Source organism: Triticum aestivum, chromosome 7D (genome assembly GCF_018294505.1).
Source record: "Triticum aestivum cultivar Chinese Spring chromosome 7D, IWGSC CS RefSeq v2.1, whole genome shotgun sequence".
Classification (NCBI taxonomy): domain Eukaryota; kingdom Viridiplantae; phylum Streptophyta; class Magnoliopsida; order Poales; family Poaceae; genus Triticum; species Triticum aestivum.
Genome location: NC_057814.1, coordinates 62,927,646 through 62,950,036, shown reverse-complemented (window position 1 = coordinate 62,950,036; position 22,391 = coordinate 62,927,646). Strand labels below are relative to the sequence as shown.

General features: G+C 46.7%; 2 pseudogenes; both read right to left on the bottom strand.

The window, feature by feature from the left end:
• Window positions 1-7,683: 7,683 nt before the first annotated feature.
• On the bottom strand, window positions 7,684-9,031 carry LOC123165040 (3-ketoacyl-CoA synthase 5-like; annotated as a pseudogene).
• Window positions 9,032-15,200: 6,169 nt separating this feature from the next.
• LOC123170807 (3-ketoacyl-CoA synthase 4-like) lies at window positions 15,201-16,203 on the bottom strand (annotated as a pseudogene).
• Window positions 16,204-22,391: the final 6,188 nt, after the last annotated feature.

The following is a 22,391-nucleotide window of genomic DNA, read 5'->3' as shown; positions in this document are numbered from 1 at the left end:
TTCGCTTCACGGAAGCTTGCATAGATGGAGTGCTTGTTTGGATGAACTATGTTTCTTTTGTATCGATGAACTATGCATGTATGGTAGGATGACACTATTGTAATATGTATGGTTGGATGCATGTATGTGGAACTTGCTATGTATGGTTGATGGAACTATGCATGTATGATGAAATTATATGTGTTGGATATCTCATATGTTTGCTGTGAACTTGACATGTGAAAAATATATATGTATCATCTATTTGCTGTGAAAATGGTTGGGTATAAGAAAAAACAAAAAAAAGAGGCAACGCAGGCTCTTTGCCGTCTGCCACCGACGGCAACGGGCTCTTTGCCGTCCGCGGCGGACGGCAAAGAAGCCACGTGGCAACCACCTGTGCTTCCTGGCAGCTGACCCATTTGGTCAGTTTGCCTACAGTGGCAGACGGAAAAGGCTTAATGCTCTTCGCCGTCAGCGGCGGACGACAAAGGCTGCCATTAGACGCCTAACGGACTAACAGCGAATTTATTGTCGTCAGCTTTCTTTGCCGTCCGCTGATGGCAAAGGCCCCTTTGCCGTCCGCTTCAAAAAGCAGATGGAAAAGAAGCTCTTTGCCGATGCCTACTTTGCCGGAGCCTTTTGCCGTCCGCGGCAAACGGCAAAGGCCTTTGTCGTCCGCCATCCTTGCCTTTGCCGTCTGCCGTGGCAGACGGCAAAGTAGCTGATTCCAGTAGTGTTTATGACAATTCTTTTTTCTTTCAATGATTTTGAACAGAAAATACTTCGATAATTTTAGTTGCATCAATTTTATTTAATTTTAGTTTAAATAATACTAGAGGTTGCTTATAATGTTTTGAACAGAAAATACTTTGATAATTTTAGTTTCATAAATTTTATTTATGTTATGAAAGTTTATTTTATTTTGTTTGTACTTATATATTTTATTAAAGTTTATATTATTTTGTTTCTAATTACTTATTTATTTTATTTGTTTTTTTTCATGCACCATTTTTCATGCATTTACTGATTATTTTGAGCTATAAGACCCTAAAAGTGAAAAGCATTTCAAATGAACTCTAAAAAGGTTGAAAGTTGGCATGGTATCATCATTTCATCCACATAGCATGTGCAAGAAAGTTGAGAGGGTTACGGCAAAAACTGGATGCATTTCGTGTACAAAACGGACAATCTCTTTCGAAGTATCAGGATTTCATACGAAAACTCGTCTGTTACAAAGGGATTTCATATTTTAAAACTTATTTGAACTCCTGACTTTTTGTGTGTTCAAAATGCACCATTCAAAGCCACATCATCAATTTTCAACCCTTTCTGACTTCATTTCTTATTTTTCATGCATTTATTGATTATTTTGAGCTATAAGACCCTGAAATTGAAAAGCATTTCAAATGAACTCTGAAAAGGTTGAAAGTTGGCATGGTATCATCATTTCATCCACATAGCATGTGCAAGAAAGTTGAGAGGGTTACGGCAAAAACTGGATGCACTTCGTGTAGAAAACGGACAATGGTATCATACTCGTCTGTTACAAAGTTGGCATGGTATCATCATAATAGTTGCGGGAGAAAGTCTTCACTTTTTCTTCGCTTGTGTCATTTGCTTATTGCGCCGTAACCATGGATAATCTTCATCGTTTATCAAGATGCTTGGGTCAGCCTTGACTTTGAAGGGAGGAATTTCATGAAACTTTTCATAATCTTCAGACATGTCTGTCTTGCCCTCCACTCCCACGATGTCCCATTTTCCTGAAAGAACTATGTGGCGCTTTGGCTCATCGTATGATGTATTCGCTTCCTTATCTTTTCTTTTTCTCGGTTTGGTAGACATGTCCTTCACATAGATAACCTGTGCCACATCATTAGCTAGGACGAACGGTTCGTCAGTGTACCCAAGATTTTTTAGATCCACTTTTGTCATTCCGTACTGCGGGTCTACATGTACCCCGCCTCCTGATAGATTGACCCATTTGCACTTAAACGACCCTAAAATCATGTCCGTAGTCAAGTTCCCATATGTCCACTATGTAACCATAATATGTGTCCTTTCCCCTCTCGGTTGCTGCATCAAAGTGGACACCGCTGTTTTGGTTGGTGCTCTTTTGATCTTGGGCGATCGTGTAAAATGTATTCCCATTTATCTTATATCCTTTGTAAGTCAATACAGTCAAAGCTGGTCCCCTGGACAACGAGTACAGCTCATCACAAACACTGTTGTCACCTCTGAGACGTGTTTCCAACCAATTGCTGAAAATCCTGATGTGTTCACATGTAATCCAGTCGTCGCACTGCTCCGGGTGTTTGGAGCGCAGACTGTTCTTGTGTTCATCGACATACGGGGTCACCAAGATAGAGTTCTGTAGAACTGTGTAGTGTGCTTGAGACCAAGAATGCCCGTCCCTGCATATTATTGAGTCCGCTCCTAGCATGCCTTTTCCAGTCAGTCTCCCCTCATACCGCGATTTAGGGAGACCTATCTTCTTAAGGCCAGGAATGAAGTCAACACAAAACCCAATGACATCCTCTGTTTGATGGCCCATGGAGATGCTTCCTTCTGGCCTAGCGCGGTTATGGACATATTTCTTTAAGACTCCCATGAACCTCTCAAAGGGGAACATATTGTGTAGAAATACGGGCCCCAGAATGACAATCTCATCGACTAGATGAACTAGGACGTGCATCATGATATTGAAGAAGGATGGTGGGAACACCAGCTCCAAACTGACAAGATATTGCACCACATCACTCCTTAGCCTTGGTATGATTTATGGATCGATCACCTTCTGAGAGATTGCATTGAGGAATGCACATAGCTTCACAATGGCTAATCGGACGTTTTTCGGTAGAAGCCCCCTCAATGCAACCAGAAGCAGTTGCGTCATAATTACGTGGCAGTCATGAGACTTTAGGTTCTGGAACTTTTTCTCTGGCATATTTAATATTCCCTTTATATTCGACGAGAAGCTAGTCGGGACCTTCATACTGAGCAGGCATTCAAAGAAGATTTCTTTCTCTTCTTTAGTAAGAGCGTAGCTGGCAGGACCTTCATACTGCTTCGGAGGCATGCTGTCTTTTTCGTGCAAACGTTGCAGGTCCTCCCGTGCCTCGGGTGTATCTTGTCTTCCCATACACGCCCAAGAAGCCTAGCAGGTTCACGCAAAGGTTCTTCGTCACGTGCATCACGTCGTTTGAAGAGCGGACCTCTAGGTCTTTCCAGTACGGTAGGTCCCAAAATATAGATTTCTTCTTCCACATGGGTGCGTGTCCCTCAGCGTCATTCGGAACAGCTAGTCCACCAGGACCCTTTCCAAAGATTACGTGTAAAGCATTGACCATAGCAAGTACATGATCACCGGTACGCATGGCGGGCTTCTTCCGGTGATCTGACTCGCCTTTGAAATGCTTGCCTTTCTTTCGACATTGATGGTTGGTCGAAAGAAATCGACGATGGCCCAGGTACACATTCTTCCTGCACTTGTCCAGGTATATACTTTCAGTGTCATCTAAACAGTGCGTGCATGCGTGGTATCCCTTGTTTGTCTGTCCTGAAAGATTACTGAGAGCGGGCCAATCGTTGATGGTTACAAACAGCAACGCGTGCAGGTTAAATTCCTCCTGTTTGTGCTCATCCCACGTACGTACACCGTTTCTATTCCACAGCTGTAAAAGTTTTTCAACTAATGGCCTTAGGTACACATCAATGTCGTTGCCGGGTTGCTTAGAGCCTTGGATGAGAACTGGCATCATAATGAACTTTCGCTTCATGCACATCCAAGGAGGAAGGTTATACATACATAGAGTCATGGGCCAGGTGCTGTGATTGCTGCTCTGCTCCCCGAAAGGATTAATGCCATCCGCGCTTAAACCAAACCATACGTTCCTTGGGTCAGCTGCAAACTCAGCCCAGTACTTTCTCTCGATTTTTCTCCACTGCGACCCGTCAGCGGGTGCTCTCAACTTCCCGTCTTCCTTACGGTCCTCACTGTGCCATCGCATCAACTTGGCATGCTCTTCGTTTCTGAACAGACGTTTCAACCATGCTATTATAGGAGCATACCACATCACCTTCGCAGGAACCCTCTTCCTGGGGGGCTCGCCGTCAACATCACCAGGGTCATCTCGTGTGATCTTATACCGCAATGCACCGCATACCGGGCATCCGTTCCGATCCTTGTACGCACCGCGGTAGAGGATGCAGTCATTAGGGCATGCATGTATCTTCTGCACCTCCAATCCTAGAGGACATACGACCTTCTTTGCTGCGTATGTACTGTCGGGCAATTCGTTATCCTTTGGAAGCTTCTTCTTCAATATTTTCAATAGCTTCTCAAATCCTTTGTCAGGCACAACATTCTCTGCCTTCCACTGCAACAATTCCAGTACGGTATCGAGCTTTGTGTTGCCATCTTCGCAATTGGGGTACAACCCTTTTTTGTGATCCTCTAAAATGCGATCGAACTTCAGCTTCTCCTTTTGACTTTCACATTGCGTCCTTGCATCGACAATGACCCGGCGGAGATCATCATCATCGGGCACTGGTTCCTCTTGAACTTCAGCAGCTTCCCCCGTTGCAGCATCATTGGGCACATCGTCTGGTTCCTCTTGATCTTCAGCAGCTTCCCCCGTTGCAGCATCACCGTATTCAGGGGGCACATAGTTGTCATTGTTCTCTTCTTCTTCGCCGTCTTCCATCATAACCCCTATTTCTCCATGCCTCGTCCAAACATTATAGTGTGGCATGAAACCCTTGTAAAGCAGGTGGGTGTGAAGGATTTTCCGGTCAAAGTAAGACTTCGTATTCCCACATTTAGCATGGACAACACATAAAACCATTCTGCTTGTTTGCCTCAGCCACTTCGAGAAAATCATGCACGCCCTTAATGTACTCGGAGGTGTGTCTATCACCGTACATCCATTGCCGGTTCATCTGCGTGCATTATATATAATTAAGTGTGTCAAAAACCATTACAGAACATCATGAATAGATAATTAAGTGACCAAATTAATAGAAGTTCATCATCACATTAAAACCAAAGTACATACATAGTTCTCATCTAACAACATATAGCTCTCCAGAGCATCTAATTAATTAAACCATACATTGAAACTATGTAAAACATTTCAATGCGAAAACAAATGCGATCATAATCGCAACCAAGGTAACAATTGATTCAATGGCATAATGATACCAAGCCTCGGTATGAATGGCATATTTTCTAATCTTTCTAATCTTCAAGCGCACTGCATCCATCTTGATCTTGTGATCATCGACGACATCCGCAACATGCAACTCCAATATCATCTTCTCCTCCTCAATTTTTTTTATTTTTTTCTTCAAGAAATTGTTTTCTGCTTCAACTAAATTTAACCTCTCGACAATAGGGTCGGTTGGAATTTCCGGTTCACATACCTCCTAGATAAATAAAATCTATGTCACGTTGGTCGGCATAATTTTCATAAACAATAAATGAACCAATAGTTATAAAGATAATACATACCACATCCGAATCATAGACAGGACGAGGGCCGATGGGAGCGGATACCAAAACCATCGCACTATATAATAACAAGCAATACAATAGTAAGAAAATTAGACAAGTATCTATCTAAAGTAAGATTTTTTTTCTTTCAGAAAGAAGATACGAACAAGAGGCTCACCACGGTGGTGCCGGCGACGAGATCGGCGCGGGCGGTCGACGGCGGTGAAGACGGGAGTGGGACGTGACGGGCCGCTAAACCTAGAAAAATCTCGAGGAAAATGGAGCTTTGAGGTCGAGCTTCGAGAGGAGAAAGCTTAACTAGTGTGGCTCGGGCATTTCATCGAACACCTCATGTGCATAGGAGGTGAGCTAGAGCACCACAAAGCCCTCCCCTCGCCGGCCAAAGAAAAACAGAGCACTGGAGTGCTCTGCTCATGGGCGAGGGGTATATATAGGCACCTCATTGGTCCCGGTTCGTGGCATGAACTGGGACTAAAGGGCAGCCTGTGGTCCCGGTTCAAGCCACCAACCGGGACCAATGGTGGTGGGCCAGGAGCGAGGCCCATTGGTCCCGGTTCGTCCCACCAACCGGGACCAAAGGGGCCAGATGAACCGGGACCAATGCCCCCACGAGGCCCGGCAGGCCCCTGGCCTCACGAACCGGGACCAGTGCCCCCATTGGTCCCGGTTCTGGACTGAACCGGGACTAATGGGCTGACCCGGCCTGAACCAAAGCCCTCTTTTCTACTAGTGGGTCCTTGTTGATACGCTTCCAATTCTACCGCTATGTGAGTTTCTCAAACATAGTTATTTAGTAATTTATATTGTTTATTTCAAAATAGTTCACAGCTTATTTTCATTCTTCAAAGAATGTGCGGATGATGGTAGACAGAACCTACTACACTGATGGCTCAGAATTAACTTATCAGGAGAAAAATCATCTGATCTCATTTATTAGTGATCTTGAGAATTACAATATGTGTTATCAAACTCCTCCACATTATGGTCAATATGTGCCACTAGTGCACGTGTTGAACTATGGTAACATCCATGGAGATGTCATGGTAAGATTTTTTACTATTACGACATCCGTGCATCTTTTGCATAAATTCCTCTAAAACTGAACTACATTGCTAACTACGAAGTTATTACTATGTTTTTCAATAGAAAATCCCGAAGGATTGTGTGCCCCATCTGATGTTTCAGAAAGGCCGCCTTGATGTTTTGAACATACAGCCAGGTCATCCTACGAATCACTCATGTTCATATCGGATTTCTAAAACCGATGAAGACATGACAATCAAAAATTGGAAAAAATGTATGGTCAATCATATGGAGCTACTTGGAAGCAACATTGTGCGAAGGGCAAGAATTGGAGACAGGATAATCTCCATTCTCCATAATGGAGAGTCAGGGCCTATCTTGTTTTATGCTATTTTACCTAAGAGAAGGTAGTAGGTCCTATGAGAGAGAAGTAGGTCCTAGGTACAATGTGTTATTATGTGGTATAATGTGTTAAAGTTGATGATGATGAGGAGGAGTTGTGATTATGACTAATGACCAACTTGCTATATGATGTCTCATAGATGAAAATGATGATCATGAGGAGGTGTTATATGACAATGATGTATTATGATGATAAGTTGTTAATGACATGATGATGATAATGACATTTATTACATCATTGGGTGAAAGAACCGCTGATTAGTTTCAAGTGGATATCCATCCACTTGAAACTAGTCCACGGTTCTTTCACCCAGTGATGTAATAACTCATTATGATGTAAAAACAATCTCTAAATTGCTACTGTATGAAAACTTGTATAAAGGTGTATGAATACAACATGAAATAAAAACAAATAGAATACGGAATAATAGTACTAGCGCGGGCTGCGAGAAGCGCTGCTAGTAATTACCAGTAGCGCCCTTTCCAGGAGGCGCTACTACTAAGTGGATATAGCAGTAGCGCGGGTAAACCCACGCTACTGCTAACCTTTAGCTGTAGCGCCGTAGCAGTAGCGCTGTCACCCGCGCTACTGGTAGGCCAAAAACCCGCGCTACTGTTATGCTTTTCCCTAGTAGTGCGTCACCAACCGACAAATCCCAACCTAAAATTATTCACTGCGTATATCATGTGGTATGCCAAGCAGATAACACAAAGTCCACATGAGTAAATATAGTCCTATATGACCAAAATAATAGCATATTCTACACCTCCTTAGGAACATCTATTGGGTAGCGATAAATGCAATCTTGCCATGCCTTATCAGCACTTTTTGTTGGCTAGATGCACTTTAACACTGCACTGTTACACTTGTATCCGGAGCCAAATCCAATCATCCCAACTCGGCCCCCCTTCCTCATTCGACCCTTGGCCTCACTGTATGCCAGCTCATACCATACCGAGCTACTCGATGTGTTCCCAAACTTGTGAAGTGTCATCCTTGATGGCTCAACATGCTCATCAAGCAGACAGAGGCTACGCTGCACAGCATCGATTACTGCCCGTCCACCTGCATGGATGCACAAATGATCGAAAGCTTTGCGGAAGTCAGGCACATATGACTTGGTGGTTCCATTTAGAACCTTCCGTGAGATGAACGAGTAGAAATGCAATCTTGACTAACAATGGGAGAATAAGCAGTCCAACCGTGGTGATGCTAGCCCCGAGAGCCTTGCCTGCGACGTTCACAAGGCCCTTGGATAGATTGAGACCAAGAACTCCCTTGTCATATCTTCCTCATAAAATACACATCGGTATGCACCGTCTTCGGAGCTGGTGCTCTTCCGAATTACGTGCGCCAGCTCAAAACAAGCTCTGGTACTCGACGTTGAGAGGAGCACCGCGGAGCCACCCATGCGGAACAACATGTCGGTCAGCTGCATTTCACGCTTCCCCCCGGTGTAGTAGGCCCCAGTCAAGATCTCCGTGGACACGACCAGCGCATGCGCGTTAGAAGGAGCGTTCTGCAGGAGGTCCTTGGCAAGACCCACTGCGATTAGCCCTGCGCTGCAACCCATACCAGAGAGTTGCACGTTGTAGATATGATCTCGATGCTTATATCGTCTCATGATCATGTCCGCGAGGGACGGAGTTGGGTTGAAGAGGCTGCAGTTCACGATGAGTATGGCGATTGCATCAAGATCGATTGACGTCTTCAGGAGCAGCTCATCTATGGTTGTCAAGATGGACAACTCCGCTTCAGCACGGGCTTCACTTAAACAATAATATGGTGGGATATGATGGTGGCAAGCCGGGGAGGTAGGTGTCATCACCAAGGCCTGACCGTTCAGAAATACGGGTCAAGAAGCGCAGATGGCCGCTGTCGTCGTAGGACCAAGAATGGTGAATGTTCTCAATCCATGCGGCCTTGCTGGTGCGGTAGTTCGAGTCAGGCCGGAAACACGCATAATCAACAATGTATACTGTGCGCGAACGGCTCATGAGGTACAGGAGTGTGGTCATAGTAGCTACGCACAGAAAAAATAAGAAGAGGCGGATGTCTCCGGAAGCATCATGACAAATGAAAAATAGGTTGTCTTGGAGTAGTACCATGGCGCTGGTGCCGGGCGGCTATGAAAAGAGTGTGAACGTCTTCACTGCGACCTGGTACTGATACTTGTTAGATGGATCAATAAGAGAGAGTGGAGAGCTTATATTACGTGTTTAGATTGCTGCGCACATATTTATAAATAAGCAAAAGATTGTGGAAAGTGGGCGTGGATTACAGAGCGGCTAGCATCAATGCTTGCACTGTTCTAACACATACCAGCAATGTCCATTTATAATTAGGTCCACCCGTTGATTGAGGTTTTTCCTCCATATGAAACATACAAGTACTCCCTCCGTCTCATAATGTAAAACGTTTTTTAAATCTAGTGTAGTGTCAAAAAACGTCGTGTAGTATCAAAAAACGGAGGGAGTAGCACTTTAACATGTGGCTATAGTTTTCTGGAAAACGTGCAAGTTACATTTTTTGTACACTAAACTGAGATTGCATTTTCCGAAACCGATTGATATATAGATATTAGTAAACCCATTAATTCTTAGTAACTAGCTAGCACAGGAGCCCAAGCACATGCGTCGGCAGCGTCTTATTTTGCCACATCAGTTATTTTTATAAGGCCTCCTTTTGTTCATAGGATATCAGTAGCAAAAGTGACCTTGCATTCCAACAGAAAAAAAATAGACGAGCCCCTAACCCAGTAATCATGACTCGAAACCCTAATAGATCCACATCCTTTATTTTAATATTTTTTGATTTTTTTATTTTTTTATAGAAAAGGAGGATGACCTCCGGCCTCTGCATCTGGGAGATGCATACGGCCACTTTATTGATTATTCTCGAGGACCTTATAAAGTATTACAAACAATATATCTGAATCCACCGTCTTGGCAACATATGCCGCTACTCCTATCCATATGATGAAGGGATGCTAGCTGGGCCACTACCCAAACCACTCACCTAAGCCTAACATCAAAAGCTAGAAGCCCCAGCCGAGCCACATACCGGGTCTGGGGCACAATCCGGTCAGACGCACTCGTGTGTCGTCGCTACCATCTTCCACAGGTCCGTCTTCAGATCATATTGAGGCTTCTACCTTGTCTGGCCACTCTGCCATCAACGTCACCATGACGCCAGACGGCTACCTCCTCCTGCGCGAGTCCATCTCCGCGCATCGGATGCCGAGCCTCCACAGCGCCATGCCGCCGATCTCCGCCGCCATCAATGTGTGAGATGAAGTACCGCTCCACCATCCCCCTAGCCATCACTTGCTCCAAAACGATGCCCCCAGGAGGGAAAGCGATAAAACGTCATCATCGTCCGATCCGGAGGACCCAGATCTTGGGTTTCCCCCGGAGCATCCCGAGCCTGATGACGCAGACTGCAACGACGGCAGTTGCTCCACCAGACGTGTGCCACCGACGTCGCTGGTCCCTTCAGCCGGAGTAAACTCTAAAACGATGCCCTAAAGAGGGACTACGACGCAAATTCGCCGTCATCGCTCGATCCCAAGGAGATCTAGGGTTTCCCCCAGAGATGCCCGCGCTGTCAAGGACCAGACAAGGGTAGAATCCCGGCGGATCTGCCCAGCTGCCGATGAGTCGCACCCGCCACCGTGCCGACGACAGACCAGCGATCAAGGCCCACGCTTGGGCATAGATCCGGCCGCGCCGCCGCGACCCGATCCGGTCACGCCACCGCCGTCTATGGCGACCGCGACGCACCAGATCGCGAGGCCTCCTGCCGCGGGGGAGCGAAGTCGCCGAGGCGCCGCCACTACCCGCCGTGGCGTCCGTCCTGCCGCCACGCTCCGGGCCGGGGGCGCCGGCCCGCGCCAGCCCCACGCGAGCGAGAGGGCCCGAGTCCCCGCCGCCGCCGGCGACGACCAGGCTTCGCCCGGCCGCGCCCTTGGGCGGTGGCGAGGGAGGAGGAGGAGGGGTGGGGGAGGGCTGGCTGACGGGATCTGGGGGCCTCCCGGCCGCCCACGCGGGGGGAGACTCGGGAGGGGAGGGGAGGGGTCTCTGTCTTCGTGTGCTCGATCCTTTATTTTAACATGGCATCACATCTGTGTTCCGCTTATCCTTCTTCCACCCTCATCAACGGTGGCCTCAGTGCTCACACAATTACAAGGTGTTTGAATGTGGTCAATCCTATGACGTCTCTCTTTCTACATAAGATGAGAAATCCCGCCCCCCCCCCCCCCCCCCCCCCCGGCGAGGTTTTGCTGAGGCGTGCATGCATGATTATATATGGTTTCTTTCGTCGCCAAAATTATTTTAAGTGTTCATTTCCAATGCGGATCGGCACCGGTATTAAAGAAAGATGGGTCATGTGTTATTGATTAAGTTTGCACCCTAAATAGCAATTTTTTTTCAAATGATCACCATGTAAATGAACATCATATTCAGATTCCGCATATTTTACTAATCAAATTCCATATATGACATGTTAGAATTGAAGCTAGGGTTTAAAAGATATCCATATTTTTTAATAAAACATGGACCGTGGGTTGATTTTAAGAAATAACAAGGGGTATCTACAAAAAAGCAAAACTTTTTTTTTCCAACCTCACTTAAATCTGGACCCTGGGTTGATTTCAGAAAACAACAGGGTTTTTTTCTTTTTTGCAAAGAGCACAACGGACAGGCAGGAGTGCTTCTCACTTTATTAGTACGTATAGAGAGGAATAGGAAAGTGTTAGGAACTGAGGTGGCATCTATCTCAACTAGAAGCATACGCGCGCCTTGCCGCGCCGTTTTCTCTAACCATTACACGGTAATGACGCTACCATTCGGACAAAAATTCTTTGAACTCTTTAAGGACGCACATATCCAGGGGTGTGGCCTGCCCTCGGTGGTCTGAACTCTTTAAGGATGCACATATCCAGCACATTTGCTCCTCCAGGTCTGACCACCTACCACTCTTGTTAACAGTCAGTGAACGCATGGAATACAGGAAAAAGAACAGCAGCTTTCGGTATGAAGCCATGTGGGAGAGGGAAAATTCCTTGTTTGAGACGGTGGACAGCACATGGAGCAGGTCTGCAACTGCTAGTTCACTGGAGGAAATGAAAGAGAAGTTGGGCTTGATACAACAAGGGCTGCAAAGTTGGGCTAAGAAAGAATTTGGATCCATTGTTAAGAAAACAATGCAGTTGCGCAAGAAACTCGAGAGCCTTTGGGAAGGACCTCCCACAGCTGGTAGGCAGTACCAAATAAACAGAGTAGCGAGGGAACTTGATGAAGTTTTGTTGAGAGAGGAAATTATGTGGAGACAAAGATCTAGAACAACCTGGCTGAAAGAGGGCGATAAAAACACTAAATATTTTCAGCGGAAGGCAACCTGGAGAAGGAAAAACAATACCATCACAAGATTGAAAGATGGTAATGGCCAGTGGGTTGAAGATAAGGATGGGATCCAGCAGATGACCACACGCTTTTCAAGGACCTGTATACTAAAGATGATAAGGTGGCACCACAGGAATTAATCAACATGATGCAAGTGAGAGTTAATGAGGATATGAATAACCTACTGACAAAGGATTTCACAGAAAAGGAAATTAGTGACGCCTTATTTCAAATTGGCCCATTGAAAGCACCAGGGCCCGATCGGTTTCCAGCCCACTTCTATCAGAGGAATTGGGACATTTTAAAAGAAGATGTGGTAGGGGCAGTAAAGAAGTTCTTTGCAGATGGGATCATGCCCGAAGGAATTAACGATACTACTATTGTCCTCATTCCGAAAGGCAGCAACCCCGAGAGCTTGAAGGACTTCCATCCGATCAGTTTATGCAACGTCATATATAAGGTAGTGGCGAAGTGTCTAGTAAACCGACTGAGGCCATTCCTGGATGAAATCATCTTCGAGACGCAGAGTGCGTTTGTCCCTGGGAGATTGCTAACAGATAATGCCTACATTGCGTTTTAATTCTTCCATAAAATTCAGCATAGCAAGAACGCACGAGATACTCATTGTGCGTACAAGCTAGACCTGGCGAAAGCATATGACAGAGTGGATTGGGGTTTCCTTGAAAACACTCGCAAATTGGGATTTAATGAAAAATGGACGAACTGGGTGATGAAGTGTGTTTGCTCGGTGAGATATGCTGTCCGGTGCCACGGTGAGCTGCTGCAAACTTTTAGTCCGTCGAGAGGGCTACGTCAAGGAGATCCCCTTAGCCCATATCTATTCCTCTTTGTCGCGGATGGTCTTACTAGTATCCTGAATAAGGAGATATCCAATGGTAACATCACACCCATTAAGGTGGCAAGAGGGAGCCCAGGTATTTCGAATCTCCTCTTTGCCGATGACAGCCTTTTGTTCTTTAAAGCATCTGTGGAGGAAGCCAATGCCGTTCAGAAAGCGCTCGCTTTGTTTCAAAATTGCTCGGGTCAGCTTCTCACCCCAAGTAAGTGTTCAATACTTTTCAGTGAGCGATGCCCGAACACAACCCAAGAACGGATCAAGGAGACCCTGGGTGTGGTGTCGGCCACGTTTGAGAGCAAGCACTTGGGACTCCCTACTCCAGAAGGGAAAATGAAGGATGATAACTTTCAACCCATTATGGACAGGTTTGGCAAGCGATGCAATGATTGGTCGGAAAGGTATATGTCTCATGCAGCGAAGGAGGCACTTGTGAAATCCGTAGCTCAAGCTTTACCCACCCATGTGATGAGTGTTTTCAAGATGTCTGTAGGCTTCTGTGAGAAATATGAGAAGCTTATCAGAAAATTTTGGTGGGGTGAAGATGGAGAACACCGCAAAGTCCATTGGATGGCTTGGGATAAAATGCTAAAACCCAAGAGAGCAGGTGGGATTGGATTCAGAGATATGCAAGGTTTCAACCAAGCACTTCTAGCTAGACAAGCATGGAGATTGATCCAGAACCCGGATAGCCTCTGTGCTCGAGTCCTTAAATCCAAATATTTTCCGCATGGTAAGCTCCTTGACATAGTCTTTGCATCGGATGCATCACCTGCATGGAGAGGGATTGAATTTGGGCTGGAACTTTCGAAGAAAGGCCTCATATGGCGTGTGGGTAATGGAAGAAGTATTCAAATCACAAGAGATAATTGGATCCCCAGGAAGGAAGGACTCAAAGTGGCGAACTTTACCTCCAGAACTCGGTTGAGATGGGTCAACCAACTATAAGTGCAAGGGGAAAATAATTGGAACAGCGAACTTATATATCGGATTTTCAATCATTTTGATGCAGATGATATTTGCAAAATCAAACTGCCGACCAATCCGACGGAGGATCAGCTTGCGTGGAATCATGAGAAATCTGGAGTGTTCTCTGTGCGGAGTGCGTATAGACTGGCCATGGACGGACCAGGGCGAGACCTAGCTACATCTACATCTGCAGGTGACAGTAACAACCGTAGCATATGCGATCTTATTTGGAAGGCTTCAGTGCCGGAAAAGGTTAAAATATTTGGTTGGAGGGTTGCGACCAATACCCTGGCCACCAAGAAGAATAAATTCAAACGAACTCTGGAGGTGGATACTACGTGTAGCATATGTGGATATGCAGAGGAAGAGGAGTTCCACAGTGTGATAGAATGCACCAAAAGCAAGGCTTTGAGATTTGCAATGAGAGAGGTTTGGGACCTCCCGGATGAGGCGACATTCAGAAACACTGGCAGAGATTGGCTATAGATCATCCTGGACACATGCAATGCAGACATGCGGGATAAAATCCTTTTACTGATATGGAGAGCATGGTTCCTACGGGACAACTGCGTGCATGGGGATGGGAAAGAATCCATCTCGAGATCTGCATCCTTCCTGACAAGATATGAAGAGGAAATCCGAAACTGTCTTGTCGCCACAGATAGCGAGAGGGGGAAAGAGCCAGTGGGAAGCAAGAACATACGTAATGTGAGGCGGGAAAATGATGCAGGCAACCACTGGTATGCTCCTCCAGCGGGATTTGCAAAACTGAATACGGACACAGCATACAACCCTGACTCGGGACTGAGCTATGCCGGAGCTGTGGCTAGAGACCACAAGGGAATCCCCGTTGTCTCCCTTGGGCAGAATACTGGGACCTGCATGGACGTAATGGAGGCTGAAGCATGTGCTATTAGAGAAGGCCTGATAGGCCTGTCCGCTCTGTTTAATGGCCATATAATCATCGAAACTGATTGCAGTACGCTAGCTAAAGAGTTGTCCCCGCAAGCCACAAACCGATCCCACTGTTTTCCGATTATGAGAGTTTTACGTGAGTGCTTGGGGCACTTCGTATCCTGGCAAGTCAACTGGATCAGCAGGGAAAGGAACAAGTTCGCGCACAACCTGACGATGGAAGCAAAAGATCATGGGGACTTCAAGATGATTGGAGCTGTACCAAGTAGGGTACAGGAGGTTTGGTTGTATGACCAAGAACTCCCTTGTCATATCTTCCTCATAAAATACACATCGGTATGCACCGTCTCCGGAGCTGGTGCAGTTCCGAATTACGTGCGCCAGCTCAAAACAAGCTCTGGTACTCGACGTTGAGAGGAGCACCGCGGAGCCACCCATGCGGAACAACATGTCGGTCAGCTGCATTTCACGCTTCCCCCCGGTGTAGTAGGCCCCAGTCAAGATCTCCGTGGACACGACCATCGCATGCGCGTTAGAAGGAGCGTTCTGCAGGAGGTCCTTGGCAAGACCCACTGCGATTAGCCCTGCGCTGCAACCCATACCAGAGAGTTGCACGTTGTAGATATGATCTCGAAGCTTATATCGTCTCATGATCATGTCCGCGAGGGACGGAGTTGGGTTGAAGAGGCTGCAGTTCACGATGAGTATGGCGATTGCATCAAGATCGATTGACGTCTTCAGGAGCAGCTCATCTATGGTTGTCAAGATGGACAACTCCGCTTCAGCACGGGCTTCACTTAAACAATAATATGGTGGGATATGATGGTGGCAAGCCGGGGAGGTAGGTGTCATCACCAAGGCCTGACCGTTCAGAAATACGGGTCAAGAAGCGCAGATGGCCGCTGTCGTCGTAGGACCAAGAATGGTGAATGTTCTCAATCCATGCGGCCTTGCTGGTGCGGTAGTTCGAGTCAGGCCGGAAACACGCATAATCAACAATGTATACTGTGCGCGAACGGCTCATGAGGTACAGGAGTGTGGTCATAGTAGCTACGCACAGAAAAAATAAGAAGAGGCGGATGTCTCCGGAAGCATCATGACAAATGAAAAATAGGTTGTCTTGGAGTAGTACCATGGCGCTGGTGCCGGGCGGCTATGAAAAGAGTGTGAACGTCTTCACTGCGACCTGGTACTGATACTTGTTAGATGGATCAATAAGAGAGAGTGGAGAGCTTATATTACGTGTTTAGATTGCTGCGCACATATTTATAAATAAGCAAAAGATTGTGGAAAGTGGGCGTGGATTACAGAGCGGCTAGCATCAATGCTTGCACTGTTCTAACACATACCAGCAATGTCCATTTATAATTAGGTCCACCCGTTGATTGAGGTTTTTCCTCCATATGGAACATACAAGTATTCCCTCCGTCTCATAATGTAAAACGTTTTTTAAATCTAGTGTAGTGTCAAAAAACGTCGTGTAGTATCAAAAAACGGAGGGAGTAGCACTTTAACATGTGGCTATAGTTTTCTGGAAAACGTGGAAGTTACATTTTTTGTACACTAAACTGAGATTGCATTTTCCGAAACCGATTGATATATAGATATTAGTAAACCCATTAATTCTTAGTAACTAGCTAGCACAGGAGCCCAAGCACATGCGTCGGCAGCGTCTTATTTTGCCACTTCAGTTATTTTTATAAGGCCTCCTTTTGTTGATAGGATATCAGTAGCAAAAGTGACCGTGCATCCCAACAGGAAAAAATAGACGAGCCCCTAACCCAGTAATCATGACTCGAAAGCCTAATAGATCCACATCCTTTATTTTAACATTTTTTGATTTTTTATTATATTTTTATTTTTTTATAGAAAAGGAGGATGACCTCCGGCCTCTGCATCTGGGAGATGCATACGGCCACTTTATTGATTATTCTCGGGGACCTTATAAAGTATTACAAACAATATATTAGAATCCACCATCTTGGCAACATATGCCGCTACTCCTATCATATGATGAAGGGATGCTAGCTGGGCCACTATCCAAACCACTCACCTAAGCCTAACACTAAAAGCCAGAAGCCCCAGCCGAGCCACATACCGGGTCTGGGCACAATCCGTTCAGACGCACTCGTGTGTCGTCGCCACCATCTTCCACAGGACCGTCTTCAGATCATATTGAGGCTTCTACCTTGTCTGTCCATCTCCGCGCATCGGACGCCGAGCCTCCACAATGCCATGCCGCCGATCTCCGCCGCCATCAATGTGTGAGATGAAGTACCGCTCCACCATCCCCCTAGCCATCACTTGCTCCAAAACGATGCCCCCAGGAGGGAAAGCGATAAAACGTCATCATCGTCCGATCCGGAGGACCCAGATCAAGGGTTTCCCCCGGAGCATCCCGAGCCTGATGACGCAGACTGCAACGACGGCAGTTGCTCCACCAGACGTGTGCCACCGACGTCGCTGGTCCCTTCAACCAGAGTAAACTCCAAAACGATGCCCTAAAGAGGGACTACGACGCAAAGTCGCCATCATCGCTCGATCCCAAGGAGATCTAGGGTTTCCCCCGGAGATGCCCGCGCTGTCAAGGACCAGACAAGGGTAGAATCCCGGCGGATCTGCCCAGCTGCCGACGAGTCGCACCCGCCACCGTGCCGACGACAGACCAGCGATCAAGGCCCACGCTTGGGCATAGATCCGGCCGCGCCGCCGCGACCCGATCTGGTCACGCCGCCGCCGTCCATGGCGAACGCGACGCACCAGATCGCGAGGCCTCCTGCCGCGGGGGAGCGAAGTTGCCGAGGCGCCGCCACCACCTGCCGTGGCGTCCGGCCCGCCGCCACGCTCCGGCCCGGGGGCGCCAGCCCCATGCGAGCGAGAGGGCCCGAGTCCCCGCCGCCGCCGGCGACGACCAAGCTTCGCCTGGCCGCGCCCTTGGGCGGCGGCGAGGTTGGAGGAGGAGGGGTGGGGGAGGGCTGGCTGACGGGATCTAGGGGCCTCCCGGCCGCCCACGCGGGGGGCGACTCGGGAGGGGAGGGGAGGGGTCTCTGTCTTCGTGTGCTCGATCCTTTATTTTAACATGGCATCACATCTGTGTTCCGCTTATCCTTCTTCCACCCTCATCAACGGTGGCCTCAGTGCTCACACAATTACAAGGTGTTTGAATGTGGTCAATCCTACGACGACGTCTCTCTTTCTACATAAGATGAGAAATCCCCCCCCCCCCCCGGCCAGGTTTTGCTGAGGCGTGCATGCGTGATTATATATGGTTTCTTTCGTCGCCAAAATTATTTGAAGTGTTCATTTCCAATGCGGATCGGCACCGGTATGAAAGAAAGATGGATCATGTGTTATTGATTAAGTTTGCACCCTAAATAGAATTTTTTTTCAAATGATCACCATGTAAATGAACATCATATTCAGATTCCGCATATTTTTCTAATCAAATTCCATATATGACATGTTAAAATTGAAGCTAGGGTTTAAAAGATATCCATATTTTTTAATAAAACATGGACCGTGGGTTGATTTTAAGAAATAACAAGGGGTATCTACAAAAAAGCAAAACTTTTTTTCCAAACTCACTTAAATCTGGACCCTGGGTTGATTTCAGAAAACAACAGGGTTTTTTTCTTTTTTGCAAAGAGCACAACGGACAGGCAGGAGTGCTTCTCACTTTATTAGTAGGTATAGAGAGGAATAGGAAAGTGTTAGGAACTGAGGTGGCATCTATCTCAACTAGAAGCATACGCGCGCCTTGCCGCGCCGTTTTCTCTAACCATTACACGGTAATGACGCTACCATTCGGACAAAAATTCTTTGAACTCTTTAAGGACGCACATATCCAGGGGTGTGGCCTGCCCTCGGTGGTCTGAACTCTTTAAGGATGCACATATCCAGCACATTTGCTCCTCCAGGTCTGACCACCTACCACTCTTGTTAACATTCAGTGAACGCATGGAATACAGGAAAAAGAACAGCAGCTTTCGGTATGAAGCCATGTGGGAGAGGGAAAATTCCTTGTTTGAGACGGTGGACAGCACATGGAGCAGGTCTGCAACTGCTAGTTCACTGGAGGAAATGAAAGAGAAGTTGGGCTCGATACAACAAGGGCTGTAAAGTTGGGCTAAGAAAGAATTTGGATCCATTGTTAAGAAAACAATGCAGTTGCGCAAGAAACTCGAGAGCCTTTGGGAAGGACCTCCCACAGCTGGTAGGCAGTACGAAATAAACAGAGTAGCGAGGGAACTTGATGAAGTTTTGTTGAGAGAGGAAATTATGTGGAGACAAAGATCTAGAACAACCTGGCTGAAAGAGGGCGATAAAAACACTAAATATTTTCAGCGGAAGGCAACCTGGAGAAGGAAAAAGAATACCATCACAAGGTTGAAAGATGGTAATGGCCAGTGGGTTGAAGATAAGGATGGGATCCAGCAGATGACCACACGCTTTTTCAAGGACCTATATACTAAATATGATAAGGTGGCACGGCAGGAATTAATCAACATGATGCAAGCGAGAGTTAATGAGGATATGAATAACATGCTGACAAAGGATTTCACAGAAAAGGAAATCAGTGACGCCTTATTTTAAATCGGCCCATTGAAAGCACCAGGGCCCGATGGGTTTCCAGCCCGCTTCTATCAGAGGAATTGGGACATTTTAAAAGAAGATGTGGTAGGGGCGGTAAAGAAGTTCTTTGCAGATGGGATCATGCCCGAAGGAATTAACGATACTACTATTGTCCTCATTCCGAAAGGCAGCAACCCCGAGAGCTTTAAGGACTTCCGTCCGATCAGTTTATGCAACGTCATATATAAGGTAGTGGCGAAGTGTCTAGTAAACCGACTGAGGCCATTCCTGGATGAAATCATCTCCGAGACGCAGAGTGCGTTTGTCCCTGGGAGATTGCTAACGGACAATGCCTACATTGCGTTTGAATGCTTCCATAAAATTCAACATAGCAAGAACGCACGAGATACTCACTGTGCATACAAGCTAGACCTGGCGAAAGCATATGACAGAGTGGACTGGGGTTTCCTTGAAAACACTCTGCGCAAATTGGGATTTAATGAAAAATGGACGAACTGGGTGATGAAGTGTGTTTGCTCGGTGAGATATGTTGTCCGATGCAACGGTGAGCTGCTGGAAACTTTTAGTCCGTCGAGAGGGCTGCGTCAAGGAGATCCCCTTAGCCCATATCAATTCCTCTTTGTCGCGGATGGTCTTATTAGTATCCTGAATAAAGAGATATCCAATGGTAGCATCACACCCATTAAGGTGGCAAGAGGGAGCCCAGGTATTTCGAATCTCCTCTTTGCCGATGACAGCCTTTTGTTCTTCAAAGCATCTGCGGAGGAAGCCAATGCTGTTCAGAAAGCGCTCGCTTTGTTTCAAAATTGCTCGGGTCAGCTTCTCAGCCCAAGTAAATGTTCAATACTTTTCAGTGAGCGATGCCCGAACACAACCCAAGAACGGATCAAGGAGACCCTAGGTGTGGTGTCGGCCACGTTTGAGAGCAAGTACTTGGGACTCCCTACTCCAGAGGGGAAAATGAAGGATGATAACTTTCAACCCATTATGGACAGGTTTGGCAAGCGATGCAATGATTGGTCCGAAAGGTGTATGTCTCATGCAGCGAAGGAGGCACTTGTGAAATCCGTAGCTCAAGCTTTACCCACCCATGTGATGAGTGTTTTCAAGATGTCTGTAGGCTTCTGTGAGAAATATGAGAAGCTTATCAGAAAATTTTGGTGGGGTGAAGATGGAGAACACCGCAAAGTCCATTGGATGGCTTGGGATAAAATGGTAAAACCCAAGAGAGCAGGTGGGATTGGATTCAGAGATATGCAAGGTTTCAACCAAGCACTTCTAGCTAGACAAGCATGGAGATTGATCCAGAACCCGGATAGCCTCTGTGCTCGAGTCCTTAAATCCAAATATTTTCCGCATGGTAAGCTCCTTGACACAGTCTTTGCATCGGATGCATCACCTGCATGGAGAGGGATTGAATTTGGGCTGGAACTTTTGAAGAAAGGCCTCATATGGCGTGTGGGTAATGGAAGAAGTATTCAAATCACAAGAGATAATTGGATCCCCAGGAAGGAAGGACTCAAAGTGGCGAACTTTACCTCCAGAACTCGGTTGAGATGGGTCAACCAACTATTAGTGCAAGGGGAAAATAATTGGAACACCGAACTTATATATCGGATTTTCAATCATTTTGATGCAGATGATATTTGCAAAATCAAACTGCCGACCAATCCGACGGAGGATCATCTTGCGTGGAATCATGAGAAATCTGGAGTGTTCTCTGTGCGGAGTGCGTATAGACTGGCCATGGACGGACCATGGCGAGACCTAGCTACATCTACATGTGCAGGTGACAGTAACAACCGTAGCATATGGGATCTTATCTGGAAGGCTTCAGTGCCGGAAAAGGTTAAAATATTTGGTTGGAGGGTTGCGACCAATACCCTGGCCACCAAGAAGAATAAATTCAAACGAACTTTGGAGGTGGATACTACGTGTAGCATATGTGGATATGCAGAGGAAGAGGAGTTCCACAGTGTGATAGAATGCACCAAAAGCAAGGCTTTGAGATTTGCAATGAGAGAGGTTTGGGACCTCCCGGATGAGGCGACATTCAGAAACACTGGCAGAGATTGGCTACAGATCATCCTGGACACATGCAATGCAGACATGCGGGATAAAATCCTTTTACTGATATGGAGAGCATGGTTCCTACGGGACAACTGCGTGCATGGGGATGGGAAAGAATCCATCTCGAGATCTGCATCCTTCCTGACAAGATATGAAGAGGAAATCCGAAACTGTCTTGTCGCCACAGATAGCGAGAGGGGGAAAGAGCCAGTGGGAAGCAAGAACATACGTAATGTGAGGCGGGAAAATGATGCAGGCAACCATTGGTATGCTCCTCCAGCGGGATTTGCAAAACTGAATACGGACACAGCATACAACCCTGACTCGGGACTGAGCTATGCCGGAGCTGTGGCTAGAGACCACAAGGGAATCCCCGTTGTCTCCCTTGGGCAGAATACTGGGACCTGCATGGACGTAATGGAGGCTGAAGCATGTGCTATTAGAGAAGGCCTGATAGGCCTGTCCGCTCTGTTTAATGGCCATATAATCATCGAAACTGATTGCAGTACACTAGCTAAAGAGTTGTCCCCGCAAGCCACAAACCGATCCCACTGTTTTCCGATTATGAGAGATGTACGTGAGTGCTTGGGGCACTTCGTATCCTGGCAAGTCAACTGGATCAGCAGGGAAAGGAACAAGTTCGCGCACAACCTGGCGATG